The sequence below is a fragment of the Sturnira hondurensis genome, unplaced genomic scaffold (assembly GCF_014824575.4).
Source record: "Sturnira hondurensis isolate 20B ecotype Veracruz unplaced genomic scaffold, ASM1482457v3 Scaffold0002640, whole genome shotgun sequence".
Lineage (NCBI taxonomy): Eukaryota > Metazoa > Chordata > Mammalia > Chiroptera > Phyllostomidae > Sturnira > Sturnira hondurensis.
This window is the reverse complement of record NW_028075271.1, coordinates 421,797-437,280: the sequence shown is the minus strand read 5'-3', so window position 1 is coordinate 437,280 and position 15,484 is coordinate 421,797. Positions and strand designations below refer to the sequence as shown.

Below are 15,484 nucleotides of genomic sequence, written 5' to 3'. Positions count from 1 at the left end.
GAGGAGGCCCAACCCGGCGGCCAGCCTCCTGACTGGACCAGGCTCCATCAGACACGGTGCTGTTTCTACGATGCCACTTTCTCTCCAAGACGCCACCCACTGGAAGACCGAAGCCTGAGACACCCGACCGAATCACCGTAAACACTCCCACCAGGGTCCCCGCAGACCTGGGCTGAGTGGCAGGGAGAGCTGGGTTCCCACCACTGGTGGCGTGGCCAGGCCGTCTCAGCCTTGTCCTCTCTCCCGGGTCTGAGCCCAGGGTTCCCAGCAGCTCCACCCCACCCTGCTGCGGAGCCCCACCCCCAGTGGGAAGAGAGTGTCCCCCCGGCCCGCGCACCTCTGCACACGGAGCTGCAAGCAGACTGGGGCGGGTGGCCAGGCGGGCAAGGCGGGCGTGAACACCACGCAGCTCCCCTTTCCCGCTGAAAACGATGGGAAGCAGCGCTGAGGAGTCCCCCCAAGGACCCCGCCCACGAACGGCGACCCGCCATCAGAGTGGGTCGGTGGGTGTCACCCAGCCTGCCCCATCAGACCGCACACAGGAGGGGCGAGAGCAGATGTCCGGGGTTCCGGAGGACCCTCGCACTCACAAAACGGCCCAAAGGCCTGCGGCTGGATGCTTGTTTTTAATTATTTCACTTCTTAACGAAACACAGCCTCTCGGGGAAGGAAACTCTGGGGAGCAGCCCAGACCACAGGGGCGCAAACGGACGCCCGTGGAGGGGTCACGGAGCCATGCCCACCGCGGGTGATGGGCCTGGACACTGCAGAAGGGGGGGGAGAACACACAGACGTCACGTGAGCAGGGGCGTGACCCGGGAGGGGCGGGCGCCAGGCACGGAGGAGGGTCCCAAGGCCCGGTTCTCACGGACGGGGGTTCTGCGGCCCCACCTGGACCCCAGGGCAGGTGAGGTCCCGGGGACAGCGTGGGGACGGGAGATCGGGTGGGGTGCGACTGCTTAAGGAGGGCAGGGCTTCTGCCTGGCATGGTGAGAAAGTTCTAGAAATAGACAATGGTAATGGTTGCATAACAAATGTACTTAATTTGTTGGAATTTTTTGGTTAAAAATATCTAAAATGATCGATTTTACATCACGCATATTTTACCACACACACACACAAAAAGCAGCTCAATTTTGCTCACTTTACACTTCTAAACGTGATTTGTCAAAAACACTACCCACACGTTTAAAAAAAATAAGTGCGGCGGCTGCAGGCAAGTGTGGGCAGGACACAGCCTGAGGGTGCGAGGCGGCGGCGGTGGCGGGCGCCCATGCCCCCAGCCCCACGCGGGCCTTCCTGCCCAGCCGCATGGTCCTCCAGCCTCGGAGCCCCTGCCTCGCTGTGGAGCTGAGAAAGGGGGCAGGGGCTCAGGGGGTCGCTCTAGGGGAAACAGGAAGTCGCCGGGCTGGCTGTGCAGGGCGGGCCCGGGCGGGGACACCACCAACAGCTAGCCCTGCCTGGCGCTGCCTCGTCTCAAGGCCCCTCGGGGACAGTGAGAACGTCACGGCACAGCTGGAAAAGCAGGTGAAGGTCGCTCCTTACGGACACTGAGACGCCACACCGAGGGCCTCCATGCCTGCCACTCTCACAGCCACCTCCGCAGAGGAGGGGGAAGTCCAGAAGGACGTCACCTAAATGCTGACCGTGGGCACGTCCAGAAGCGGCCACGGGCTAGTTCTCATGGTCCTCCATTCTTATGTACATGTTCTGTTTTCTCTCCGCAGGGAATGTGCACGGTCACGATACAGCATCACACAGAAGAGCAACAGGAGGCTGGCTCCCCATTCAGCTCCTCTCCCACCCCCCCGGTCCCCAACCCTGCGCCCACCCCGCAGCCCCCCTGGCCGCCTGCTGTCTGTCGAGGATGGTTCTGGCTCGCCTGCCCCAAGCGGCGCCAGGAGGGGCGCCCCGAGTCCTGACACCCGTTTGCTGCTCAATGCGGCTCTGTGGTGGGGTCGCCACCCCCACCTTACTGGGGAAGGGGCTGAGGAAGGACAGGCTCTGTGGTCACCATGACAGGCTGGCCCCCTGCCCGGGAGGAGGCCCTGGAACCCGCAGGCTCAGCCTCAGCGTGGGACCACCGCCCGGGGTGACGGCAGCCACCCCTCAGCACCTCCCCCCCAGAAGACCGGTTACCTGTCCCTCCACTGAGTAGAGGGATGTGTCGCTGCTGCACCTTAGCACCCACGGAGCGCTTAAGTTTACGGGCACACACAACCCAGAGCCCCTTCCCGTTCCCATGAGGCCCCCGGAGCTGGTCCTCCCATGGAACCCAGGAAGCCCTCAGGCCGCGGGTGTTCAGGACATGGGCCATGCCAGGCCCGACCTTCTCCACCCAGACTGCCCTCCACTGCTCACCAGAGAGGCCCCCTGCCCCATCCTCACGTCACCAGCCCCCAGGCCTCCCCAACCAGCCCCCACTCAAAGGTTCAAGCAGCCAGCACCCCTAGGCCCCTTCCCAGCTCCTCCATTCTCCATCACTACAATGCCCAGAGACCTCACATCCCAGCGACCTGCCCGTTACCCACCTCCTGCCCCCCAGAGGTCAGCCACATGCACGAAGACATTCTTCCGGGCCTCGTGTTCCTGGCTGCACCCAAGCCCCAGAAGTGAACGCAGCACAAAGAGTCACACCCCGGAAGCATTTGCTTAAGACTGGAACGGTGACTTTGAAAAGCAGGAGATGGCCAGCAAGGAGGAACGCTGAACCTTCCAGAAAAATCCTCGAGACTGCTCGTTCTGTCGAGATGGATGCACCCAGTGTGCAGAGGCCCCTGGCACCTCCCATGAAAAGGTGACAGGGTCCAGGTCAGGTGGGACCCTCTCTGGACGGATCACCAGTGAGCAGTCCCTCGGAGACACGAATGCAGGAACTAGCCCTGCCAGAGCTTCCCAATCGACAGGAGGCCTGGTCACCACGTGTCACCGTGTCGGCTTGAACACGGTCCCTCAAGCTGGCTTGTGGGGACCTCTGTAAGTGTGTCAAACAGAGATGGCCACATGGCCACCAGGAGGCTGTGTAGAGCCCGCAATGCAGCCCACAGCTGTCCCTCCGGTCAAAGTTACACTGGGTCGGCACACAGGCCTACGCTGTCCCCTCTGAAACAAGCCCACCACGAGCCCCGAGCTGTACTCACAGTCACCTCTGGACTGTCCCTTCCGGCATGAGGGGGCAGCCTCACACCCCACACCAGCAGGCACTGATCTTGCTTTCTGTGCTCCCCCATTTCCATGCAAGCCTTCAATAGGCTGCTGGGCTGGCCAGGAGCCCCGCACAGGAGGCTTGGCCTCCAGTCTCCCAGGATCCAGGGAAGGTCCCGAGCCTCCAGCAAAGCTGGCCCGGGCCTCCAGAAGGAAGCGTGTTCTGGCTCTGACAGTAAATTACCTACGACCCATCGGTCCCCTCCTGCCAGCACCCCCCCCCCGAGTCTACTCACGTTCCCACAACAAAACTAGACCCCTGCAGCCACCAGGTGCTCAGAGAAGGGTTCCACTCAGAGCCACTGGCCCCGCCCAAGCCAGACCCCGGCTGCACCCCCGCCCAACCCCACCACACGCGCCTTCCCACGGCGGGCCTCTGTTTGCTCACCATCGAGTGGGCATCTCCGTCGGCCTTCCCTCCCCAGCCCTCCCCCAACCCTGGCAACCAAATGTGACCTCCAAGAGGCCCTGGAGTGGCCATCTGTCCCCGCCATGCCAGTGTTTGTGTCACGTGGGCAGGGGAGGCCAGCACAACAGACGGCACCGCGCCCTGGGGCCCGTGTCCAGGGCTGCCCCGGGAGCACAGGGGACGGGCCCGGTGAGCCTCACCTGTGACGGGCTCCCAGAAGGAAATGCTAGCCCTTGCTCTGCAGTTTCCACACATCCCTCCTCTCAGCCCCAGACGCCCCGCCTGCACACGGCAGCTCCCGTGGCAGGTCAGGCAGAACACGCGCTGCCGGAAACGCGCTCCGGGATCTCCAATTCTGGAGGTAACAGGCCTGAGAATTATCATCTCGGCACCTCGGTTTCCCTCTGAACTCCTGCCCAGACAAGACCGCAGGAATGGTCACGGGTTTAGAAGTCAGATTACAAGTTCAGGTCTCCACCGACGCAGCAGGACTGTGGCCAAGCCTCATGGCCCCACTGGCGAGACTTGAGAAGAGACCCCCACTGTCGGCACCAGTCAGCCCACCTCGAACCTGGCTCCTTATGCGGCATTGCACTCCCAGCTGCGGAGCCTGTCCAGGAGCCACGGGGGGACCCACTGAGTTCCTCTGTGAGGGGACATTAACCCACTCGTGCTCTGCGGCCCCTCCTCAGGGGCAAGGTCGGCCACTGCACCATTGGCCCTCACTGTCTCCCAAGTGCTAGGACCCCAAGCTCCGCAGAGACGCCGTCACAAATGCGAGGGTGACACAAGCCCCACGCTGCAGTTGCCACCCCTGCACCCCCATCTCACTGGGAAGTGGCCAGACACAACGACCGTGCCTTCGGAGAGGCGGCCCCACCAACCTGCAGCCCGGGGCCCTGGCAGGCCTTTGGTGACGTGCCCCTTTCCTCTCCTTTCCACCCTACAGACCGGCGGGGGGGGAGCAGGGGGGCACGGATAAGAACAGAGAAGCCAAGGGGGTGAGACGAGGTGCAAAAGAAAACAATTCCCGGGGAGGGCAGATAAAAATGGGGGGCGATCGACTCGGCCAAGACGGAAACAGGAGGCAACCCCAGTGAGCTGCCTCCGCCCACGCCACCACACGGACAGCAGGTAGGTGTGTGTGTGTGTGTGTGTGTGCGCGCGCGCGCAATCCCGCTGCACAGCCATTCGAGTTCCTGGAAGGGTGGCGTGCAAGACACGTGAGACTGCAGTGGGACGGGCGGGGGGCACCCCAAGCCCCAGAATGAATGAAGTGCCTACTTCGCACCAAACCGCAGACAGGCACCTCACACGGACACGCACGGAAACTCCCCCCACCCCCCCCAGGAGGGGCGCGCTGTGACTCACAGGAGGAAATAAAGGCTCAGAGGCTGGGCAACGCTCCGGGGGGGCCCCGCAGCCCATGGTGGCCGTGCAGGGCGCAAACCCAGCTCTTTCTGGCCCCCAGGTCCTTGTTCTGATCCAGCCACCGGCTCGAAGATGTTCAGAGAAACCTTTACAAGGGAAGGACCCGGCATTAACCTTGAACCCAAATAAAGCGCCATTCCTGCCACATCACAACAAACTGGCTCTGCTTGGGCACAAGGGACAGCCACGCTGGGGACAGGCTGCAGGCCCCTTCGATCCCCCTAAAGCCGCCTCGGAGTCTCATGCAGGGTCCAGTCAGCTGACCCTAAAACACCGTCACAGCGCCCAGCGAAGACCCATTCCATGCAGTGTGCCTGACGCTCAAGAAGACAGGGCGGTTTTCACAAACCGAGACACACTGTATCCAAACCCAAACAGGTAAACACACAACGCCTGCTCCTCGGTTACTTAGTTTCAAAGGCCCTGGAAATCTTTTGGGAGAGTTCCACAGGACAGATTTTTTAAATATGTAAAGGGAAGAGAGAAGGTAGTGTGTGTCTATGCTTCACTTCAAACACAAGTGAGAACCAAAGCTGGTTCTCTCCGAAGACCGGGAAGGGTGACGACACATCAGCACAGCTGGGCACGAGGAGAAAGCAGGAGCCGGCGGTGCCGGGAACGAAAAAGGCCACGTTTCTGCAGACGGGACAGCCTTGAAGAATGTCGTCAAAGGGTATTACGTGCAACTTTATACCAACACGCTTTAACATTTGCATGAGATACGACTTGCCTGGCCCTGCGGCAAACCGAACGTGCCTGCACGGAACTGGCCCCCACACAGCCCGGGCAGGCAACCCACGGGGCAGGTAAGGGGTCCGAGAGGAAAAGGGAACGGCCCACCTCCCAGGTCACGTAGAGCTCCCCCAGCTGCACCTGTGCGCATGCCGACGCCCTCCCCGAGCCCTGGGGGACACTGTCTGGAACCCTCGGGGGACAGCCTGTGCCCCTCCCCGAGCTGAGGGTTGCCTGCTGCTCCTCACACGCCAGGACAGGGCCCGTCAGCTGGAGGCCCCGGCCCCGGCCCGAGATGCAGTCAGCTAGTCTTTCCTGCTCAGTGAGTTGCTGCAGGCTCCCTGGGGTGGGGTGGGAATCAGAGTCAAGTTCAGCTCCCTGCCATGTGCTCTCTGGGGCCAACACTGAGCCTGGAACCTGCTCTGGCAGTTGTGACGTCTGAGCCACCCACTTGTTCATCCCTGGGATGGGTCTGGTTTGGTTTCAAAGTCATTTCAATCTGCTTCTGTGTTGTTAACCTCAGGGAGGCTGGAGGGTGAAACAATGTAAAGCCGTGGCCACAGAAGCCTGTGCCCCGACGCCCCCAAGCTCATGTGAGGGGCGCACTGAGAGAGCCAGGCCCTGCCACCCCACTGTCAAGAGAACAGGAACCAGCCAGCGTCCTCCTAATGCCCCACCCCCGCACTGGGAGCAGCAGCCGGGACGTGAAATCTGGTTTTCCGACAACCTAACAGCCCCAGGCGCGTGCACACTGCTCAGTCCCAGCCCTGGGACCAGACTTGAAAGAGGAGACCGTGGACCCCCCTCAGCTCCTTGAGACGCTGTTCAAGTAAAACCTCAGGAAAGGCTGCCAGCAGCTAGCTGTGGCCAAGTTCCCCGCATGCCAGGACACGCTCAGGATCACTCACAACGCTTCCAGCCCCAGCCCCCCAACTTCCTCTCCCCACCCCCGCCCAAAATGGACTTGGGCAATCCTTCTGGAGACAGCTGGCTGCCCGGACCAGAGACACCGTTTCAAAACCGTCCCGAGGAGCGGCCCACGGCCAGGACGCCACGCCCACCTAACCTGAGCAGATCCCCAGCCCAGTTGGCAGGCCACCCCCCTCCCCAGCCCCCCAGGACACTCCTGGGGGGTACCCCAAACCCCAAGCCCCCCACCTCAACCTGCAGCACTGAAGGCTCAGCAGGACTGACAGACGCCCGGGGACAAGAGGACAGAAGGCATCTCAGTGGGTAACTCGATCCCACAGTCCCGTCCCTGCCCATGTGGCCTTCAGTCCTGGTCACAGAAGGTGAGGGATGTGAAGAGCCACCCCCGGGTCCCTAGGCGCCCTGACGCCCAGGTCCCCACATGGCTACCCCAGCTCCCACCTGCCCTACGGGCCCACGGCCACTGCCCCACACAGAGAAACTCACCAGTTGGACCAGCAGCTGGAAACTGAAGCCCCCCCTGCGGGGCGAGCACGTGCCGGTCCGTGTGTCCACTGCCTCACATCCCGGAGTTCCACTGACACCCGAGCAGGCAGCGGCTCACCCGGCTCCCAGCCCAGGGCTCACAGAAGGAGCAGTTTCTGTGGAGACGGATCTGGGCATCGGGCGAGTCCAGAGGGAGTGTCGATCGCCCCTCCCCACCCACTGCCCCGCCTCCCTCCGGGTGGAGCCGCCCAGAGCCCTGGACCCACTCAGGGCGCTCCTGCATCCAGGAGAGGAGCAGGTCCCTAACAGGTCTCAGCCTGGCTGCCCCGCACAGCACACAGCCTGGCGCAGGGGGCAGGCCGCCTCCCCGTGGGGGCCTGCGAGTCCCCAGCAGCCACACACAGGCACCCCCTGCAGGGGCAGGAAGGGTCCTTTCGCAAGAGGAGCAGAGCACAGAGGAACCAAAAAAACACTTCGAGCTGCCTGTCCTTCCTTGAACACTCCCATAATGTTTCAGATAGACAGCACTTTCTAAAACCCCCAAGGACCCACCACACAACGTCAAAAACTAAAATCCCAACGCGGAGGGGCGCCTGGGAGCCCTTCTCTGAGAAGCACCCACTCCCCCTAAAAAGCAGCTGCCGCGCCTCCCACTTCTGATGCGCAGTCTCTCCGTCCGGGTCTGCACAGTTCTCCCCGGCACAGTCTGCCTGGAAGCCCCCCAGCAGGCATCCTTCTGCGGCCAGACCTGGGCTCCCAGGTGGGGCCTCACGGAACACGCCTCTCAGTGCACGCGCGGCTCCTGCAAGGGAAGGAAGGCGATCACGGCACGGGCAGCAGGGCTCTGAGGACGGGCAGAGCCACAGGCGGAGAGGCTGCAGCATTCGCAGGTGAGATGGAGGGACGAGTCCCGCGTTATCGGTCCCCAAGGTCAGCAGCCGTGGCGGAGCCAAGGACACCGACCACACGGCAGGGGCCTTGCTCAGAGACACCGCAACAGAGATGGAGGCACAGTGCTCCCTGAAGAAGCCCTAACAACCTGGCGCTTGTCTGAGTCCCGGGCCAGGGGTGAGGGGCGAAAGAGGGAGCTTTCGGGGCAACAGCAACGAAGATGGAAGCAGTGGGAGCCATGGCGCAGCCGTGGCACGCCGAGAGCCAGCTCGGCAGGGAGGGTCCCGCACCAATGCGTGAGCGCGGAGAGCAAGTGCCAGGTCCGGCCACAGCCTCCCAGTTCCTGCACCCGGGCTGCCCCACAGAAACCCAATGACACCGGCACACGAGTGAAGCAAAGGAGCCGAAGAGCACCAGCCAGGGCTTAAAGGGGTGTCTGCATGCGGCGGCACCCTGCCGGGGTGGGGGTGGCTGTGTCCTTCGGGACTGCTCGGCAATGGGGGAGTGGCTGTGGCTGTCACAAATGGGGGTGGCTCCGGAAACCTAGGGGGCAGAGGTCAAGGTTCAAGAAGCACCCCACAATGCTCTGGGAAGTCCCCACGACCAAAAACAATCGAGCCGGAAACAGNGCCAGACCTGGGCTCCCAGGTGGGGCCTCACGGAACACGCCTCTCAGTGCACGCGCGGCTCCTGCAAGGGAAGGAAGGCGATCACGGCACGGGCAGCAGGGCTCTGAGGACGGGCAGAGCCACAGGCGGAGAGGCTGCAGCATTCGCAGGTGAGATGGAGGGACGAGTCCCGCGTTATCGGTCCCCAAGGTCGGCAGCCGTGGCGGAGCCAAGGACACCGACCACACGGCAGGGGCCTTGCTCAGAGACACCGCAACAGAGATGGAGGCACAGTGCTCCCTGAAGAAGCCCTAACAACCTGGCGCTTGTCTGAGTCCCGGGCCAGGGGTGAGGGGCGAAAGAGGGAGCTTTCGGGGCAACAGCAACGAAGATGGAAGCAGTGGGAGCCATGGTGCAGCCGTGGCACGCCGAGAGCCAGCTCGGCAGGGAGGGTCCCGCACCAATGCGTGAGCGCGGAGAGCAAGTGCCAGGTCCGGCCACGGCCTCCCAGCTCCTGCACCCGGGCTGCCCCACAGACACCCAATGATGCCGGCACACAAGTGAAGCAAAGGAGCCGAAGAACACCGGCCAGGGCTTAAAGGGGTGTCTGCATGCGGCGGCACCCCTGCCGGGGTGGGGGTGGCTGTGTCCTTTGGGACTGCTCGGCAATGTGGGAGTGGCTGTGGCTGTCACAAATGGGGGTGGCTCCGGAAACCTAGGGGGCAGAGGTCAAGGTTCAAGAAGCACCCCACAATGCTCCGGGAAGTCCCCACGACCAAAAACAATCGAGCCGGAAACAGCACACTGCAGGTGAGAAGGCTGGGGGTTGAGGGGAGGGGGGGACTGTCACCCTCTGTGACGGTCCACACTGGGCAGAGTCTCTGCAGGGACTTGGGGATGACAGAAGAGCAGCCCCCATTTCCCACTGGGGTGGGCCCAGGGGAAGGGGGCCCTGGGCTCAGGAGCGCTAAATCCCTCGATGGTGTGGGGCACAGCACAGGTCCGGGGGTGAGGGTTTGTGGGAGGCTTGGAGGGGACGCACCAGCAGGGCTGTGAGGAAGGTGACATAAAGCCGAGTGCCAGCCCAGGACCAGAGACAGCACAGGCAGCAGACGGGGAAAGACTCGGGGACAAAGGCAGGCTTATCTGGGTGGCCGGTATCAGTCACCTCTGCCCCGCCCAGCATCAGCTGGGGCGACTCGGGAGAGTGCAGGGAAGGTGGCCGCCCCCCAGCACAGCTTCTCGGAGGGGACACACCTCCAACAGGCAGGGCGAGGGGCCCCCAGCGATGAGGGTGCCTATTCTGCAGGTTCTCCCCGCTGGTCACCGCCCAAGGGCCACCCTTCCCACTGGACCATCCTAGAAGCATTGTTCTCCTTGCTGACACTGTCATTTCTGCTGGGGGGGGCGGGGGCGGGGAGCGTTCTGCTGTTGCTCAGTGTTCCTCAAGAGGGGGCAGGGGCTTCGCTCCTCGGGGACCCCTTGAAGCCCGACCAGCAGCAGGAACGGGGTGAGCCCCCACCTCATGGCCCTTCCCAGGCCAATGGCAGAGGCCCTGTAGTGCGTCCCCTAGACAGGCACAGGGCACTCGGAGTTGCGAGTCTGAAGGACCAGCGGGCACTTGGAGCCTGGGGGCCTCACTCAGGGTCCCCGTTACAAAGCCCACCAGCAGCAGCAGAAGTGTGTCCCGGGCAGGGCCGCATGGAGCAGCTGAGCCTCACCCCAGAGCAGACGGAAGGGGGCCAGCGGCCTGCCCCAGGCAGCAGGCGGCCCCACCCCAGGGCACCCATGCTCCTGAACACCAGACCCTGTGTGTTTCCAGGGCCGTGTAAACGCAGGACAAGGAAGTGCGGGCTCAGCGAGCAGCCTGGCCACAAGCAAGGCCCTCGGCATGACAGGGAGGACCTGGCCCCCAAGAAACGCGGCCCACTGAGGGGGCCTGGGGACTCGTTTTCAACACGTTCCCACGACCCGGACAGACCTGGGGACGAGTGGCACAGACTTACACATCTCCCTGCATGAGAAGACGTGGGCAGACGGTGACGGGAAGGAGGAGGCCCCAGCAGCCTCAGATGGTGCGGTGCTGCCCGGGGGCCCGCCCACCAGAGCCAGCCGAGCTGGCGAGAGGCCGAGTGGGGAGGACGTGGCCGGGGACAGGACGCGGTGGCGCGCTCCAGAAACAGACGCTGGGGGGACGCGCCGGTCCCTGCCCCATCTCACTGCTGTTGTCGTCGCGTGCGGCCCTAACACTGGCTCTCGGTGGAGCAGACGTCTTCAGAAGCAGCCTGGCCCCGCTCGGAGGCAGCCTTACCAAGGGGCACCTCGACCCGCTGGGCTGAGGGTCCTCGGGAGCAAGGAAAGAGCTAGTCGGCCGGCCAGGGCCAGGCCACCTGGCAGCCCCGATGAGCGGCAAAGCTGGGGGCGTCTCCCCCGAGTCGGGCGCAACCCAGCGGGCTGTTCGCTGACACAAACTAACTGAGTCCAAAGAAGGACCGAGTCCCCGCGTCATCACGGAGCCCAACACAGACCCAGCTATTCCTGAGCGTTGCTATGGAGACGAGAAGCTTTTTCAGGAAGACATGGTGTGGCTCGCTGCTGGCTGATTGCCAGAATCAATGTTTCACATTCAAAACCACTGGGAGTCTAACCGAGGAGGGGCCCGCCCACTCTGCTGGGCAACGTGAGGACCGGGCTGGGCCCAGCACGAGGCTTCACTTCTGAGAGAGAAGCAAGCCCACCCATGCAGACGAGGCCTGGGGTTCCGGCTGCGCGGACTCGGGCCTGACCCCAGGGTGTTCCACCACTCCAAATGCAAACTGAGCCAGGGACCCTCAGAGACACTTCACTGTACCTGACAACCGGGTGCCTAACGAACAAACGGAAACAGTCCCGAGAGACGCACAGTCTGCTGGACAGAAACCCCGATGGCTTTGGAGCTGCCCCCCCAACGCACGGCGGCGACAGACTGTGGGTGTCCCACTAGGTCCGTAGGCTCCAGATCCCTCAACCACCAAACAGCGCTCAAGTTCACGTCCTCTCGCTTTCTGGGTCTGCCGTCCAACCCCATGTTTCCACAGTTTCAAGTGCCCCGTTGCTCTTGCGCCCTCTGGTGGCCATGCACTTGTCACTGGAGGGTCCCGGGGGAGCACGAAGGGAACTAAGCCAGCAGAGGACAAATCCGTGACCCTCGGCACCTGTGGCAACCACCGCGGGCCAGGGGCTGCGGGTCTCAGGGCCCCCGCTCCGCACATGAGGTCCCTGGGGCCCGTGGGATGACGGCATCAGTGCCCTTCAGCTTGGGGGTCCCTCAGGCACCGCTCAGCTGGGGAGCAACGAACAGTAACAATGGTTCTCAGCACCAGGGGGAAGACCGTGCCGAATCACTGATGTGACAAGTTCCAACTTCAGCCCTGCCTTGTCTCCAGAGAACGTGCAGTCGGGACAGGCCCTACCTGCAGCCCTCAGTCCGGCTCCCGATACGGCCAGTCAGGGAGGATCCCCCGGGGCAGGCTGCATGTGGTCACAGGAGACGCAAGGCCACGAACAAGGTCTTGTTCAAGTCCAGGTGCCAAGGAAACCCGGGTGAGGAACTTGGGACAGGCCGGGCAGACGCCCCTTCAGCAGAGCGGGAAGCAGGGTCCAGGCCTGCCGACCATAGGGACACGAGCCCGGGGCTTGGTGGGGCATGTGCCCCGCTTCTCCCAGACAATGGAAGGGCACTAGACAAGCGAAGGGAGCCTTCAGTCAGGAAGGAGGCCTCACCCACACCTCAAACTGCGCCCATGTGTGCAATGCTCCTTTGGTGAGGGACACCAGTTCTGTGCCTGATGGGAGCGCGGGGACCCTTCCCAGGCCTCGGGGCCACGGGGAGGCCTAGTGGAAGGCACCGTCCCCAGCGAGTCCCTGCTGTAAGGCCACAGCAGGTCTCCTAGAAAGGCTCACAGGCCCTGGGCACGATTCGAGATGAGTCACATCAGGTTTTGTTATGCATGCAGGAGAATGGTTTCCATTTTTACTTTACATTAAAATGCACTGGTAATCACTCATGCTGTGGACCGAAACACACAGGAGGGGAGGTGGGAAGGAGGGGGAATGGACGGCACGGGCAACCTCACACGCGGGCACAGCAGCGCCGTGGAAGGGGCAGTGCCGGACCGACAGACACCCGAGTCCCGCACCGATGGCAGGCACAGAACCGCCAAAATGAGGGACAGTGGCGTCAGGAGGGATGTGCTGGTGAGACACCACCTGTCTCGCTTTCCCTTCCAGGAAGAGATATCAGGTCTTGTGGTCTTAGGACCTCCGGGTGCCACATCCCCTGACAGAAAACAAAAGCCTGCCCTGGCCAGGTGGCTCTGTGGGATAAAGCATCGTCCCAAAAAGCGAAGGGTCGCTGGTTCGATTCCCAGTCAGGGCACACGCCTAGGCTGCAGGTTTGAGCCCTGGTCAGGGCACGTATGGAGGGAGGCAGCCACTCAATCTCTCTGTCTCTCACGAGGGTTCAAAAGCCCCCAGGAAGATCCTCCGTGATCAGGAGACGGAGCCTCTGTCTCACCAAAGCAGACGCCCTGAGGGAGGAAGCAGACTCGGGGGAGGGGGGAGGAGGGGCAGGAAGGACCAAGGGCCACACTGCGGCCGGCCTAAGGCAAATTTGGCCCTGGCTGGTGTGGCTCCGTGGACTGAGCGCGGGCCTGTGAAGCAAAGGGTCGCCGGTTCGATTCCCAGTCAGGGCACATGCCTGGGTTTCAGGCCAGGTCCCCGGTGGGGGACACATGAGAGGCGGCCACACTGATGTTTCTCTCCCTCTCTTTCTCCTTCCTGTACCCTCTCTCTAAAAATAAATAAATAATTTTTTTTAAAAAAAAAAGGCAGATTTGTCGGGCACCCGGACGCACTAAAGCGAGTCCGCTCCACATTCTGCCCACTCCATCACCGCCTCCGTAGAATAAGCGTCGTACCTTAACCAGGGCCCACCCAGTACGAGGGGCATGAAGAATCGTAAGAAGATATAAGCTGAGCCCACCTAAAACTAGTGAGGGCCGCAACCACCAGGTGAACGAGAAATTCCCCGAGCAGCCCAGACAGCAGACTGGACACTCCCAGGGCGTTCGCAGGGACGCAGAGCAGCTGTGATGGCCCAGGGCCGCCTGAGTCGCCTGCCAGCACCCTCCCAGCAGGTTACAGTGACAGGTGTGGCAAGGCTGGAGGAGAAGCATGGTGAGACACAGGACACATCCACACACGCCCAGGGGTAACATGGGGCCCCGCACAGTGACACTCCCCCCAGTGACGAAAGTCCTGGAGCCCCAAGACATCACAACGTCCATGCGGCGGCTGTGGACCCCATCACTGTCACTCATGCATGGTGTTCACCGCGGTGGCACCACCGGGCACGGAAGGCCGGCTACGGCAGGGCTCCAGGCGTGAGGCACCTCTGGAGGAGGCAGGCCCATGGCGACCAGTGGGGATCGGGGTCCCTGGAGGCTGACGAGCGGAGGGAGAGGCTGCAGGTCCTTGCCTCGAGGTCACAGCGCTTCTGTCCAGGGCAATTCCGCATCACTGCACAGTCCGCAAACGCCGTGACGGTCACTGAACTGCAGACTCAGAGCGGTCAAACAGGCAAGCTTTTTGTTATAACTTCTACCACAGTTTTTTTAAGATAAAAACAACCCACATCATTTTCAAAATACTGGCTCAGGGACATGCAGCTTCTCACAATACCGCCGCCCAACAGAAAGCCATGGGCGCCTGTGTGCACAGCAACAAGGCCGCAGAACACAGCACCTTCCCGGGCCCATGGCCGCCCTGCGGAGTCCCACCCCCGCTCCCCACCACCCAGGGAGAGTGACGCTCCACTGTGAGAGGACACGGGAGTGGCTGAGTGTCGGGTCAACCCTTCCGTAAGGCCCAGACTGCAACAAGCGCACCTCCCCCCAGGGCGCTCCGTCTGCCAGGTGTCCCCCACACAGAACGCCTCTCCCTGCCCCCCTCGCTGGGGGCCTCCTCCCCGGCCGCCCAGCCCCACCCTCACAGCAGACGGACAGCCCAGACAGGGGGGGTCTACATCCCGAACCACACACATGGGCAACCAGACTCAGGTGGCCAACCGAGGACAGCGCGCGGCGCGCACTGGACAGACCTCATTTTGCACTTGGACAGGGCTGGGCTGGCCGGGGAGTTCCTTTCCTGGCCACAAGCCCGTCACCTAATCCTTGGGAAGCCTCGCCCACTGTGATGGGGGCAGGGGGACAGGGGCCGGGGGGGGAGCGGAACGTACACAAGCCCCTCGCCAGTGAGGCTCCGTGACCAGACCCCGGGCTGCACACAGTGGGCCCGGTCGTCACGGTAACCAGAGCGCAATCTCCCATGCCACCTGCAGGTCAAGAGAAAGTGAGGTGTGGACAGAAGTGCCCCCCAAGGCTGCTCCACAAGGAAGGGGGAGACCTCTGAGGTCCAAGGCTGGGGCCCAGTCCCCCCACCTCACTGCCACCCGGGGACCCTACACAGGCCCCATGTGTTTCCCTGCTCATCGTCCCCCCTCAGCACTCAGGCTTCCGGCACACAGTGGAAAGTGGAGCTGGGCTCCCGACACCTGCACTCACAGGGCCTCGGCCTGGCTCCAGGCGCCGCAGAGGCCAGCGCAGGGTGGCAGGGTCTCTCCTGAAGCTCCCGGAGGGGGTAGCTCTCGGTCTGAGAAAGACGACAAGGAAGGACCAGGGAAGGATGAGCAAACTCACTTGGGCAATTGGCAAAGGACGCGCACTACGCACACGCACAGAACTCGCAAACGGCC

The 15,484-nt window shown here is 62.9% G+C and overlaps 1 protein-coding gene across 3 annotated transcripts in view; it reads right to left on the bottom strand.

Annotated features, from left to right (window-relative positions):
- The window catches only part of TIAM1 (TIAM Rac1 associated GEF 1), a 179,575-nt gene that overhangs the window by 97,620 nt on the left and 66,471 nt on the right, over positions 1–15,484 (bottom strand). The window contains exon 1 of one of the 3 annotated variants that reach the window (XM_037040560.1): positions 7,193–7,363. The exons of the other annotated variants lie outside the window; for them this stretch is intronic. The gene's annotated coding sequence lies outside the window, so the exon portion shown is untranslated. Of the gene's footprint in view, positions 1–7,192; positions 7,364–15,484 lie in introns of those variants that run through there. 3 annotated transcript variants of the gene reach the window in all.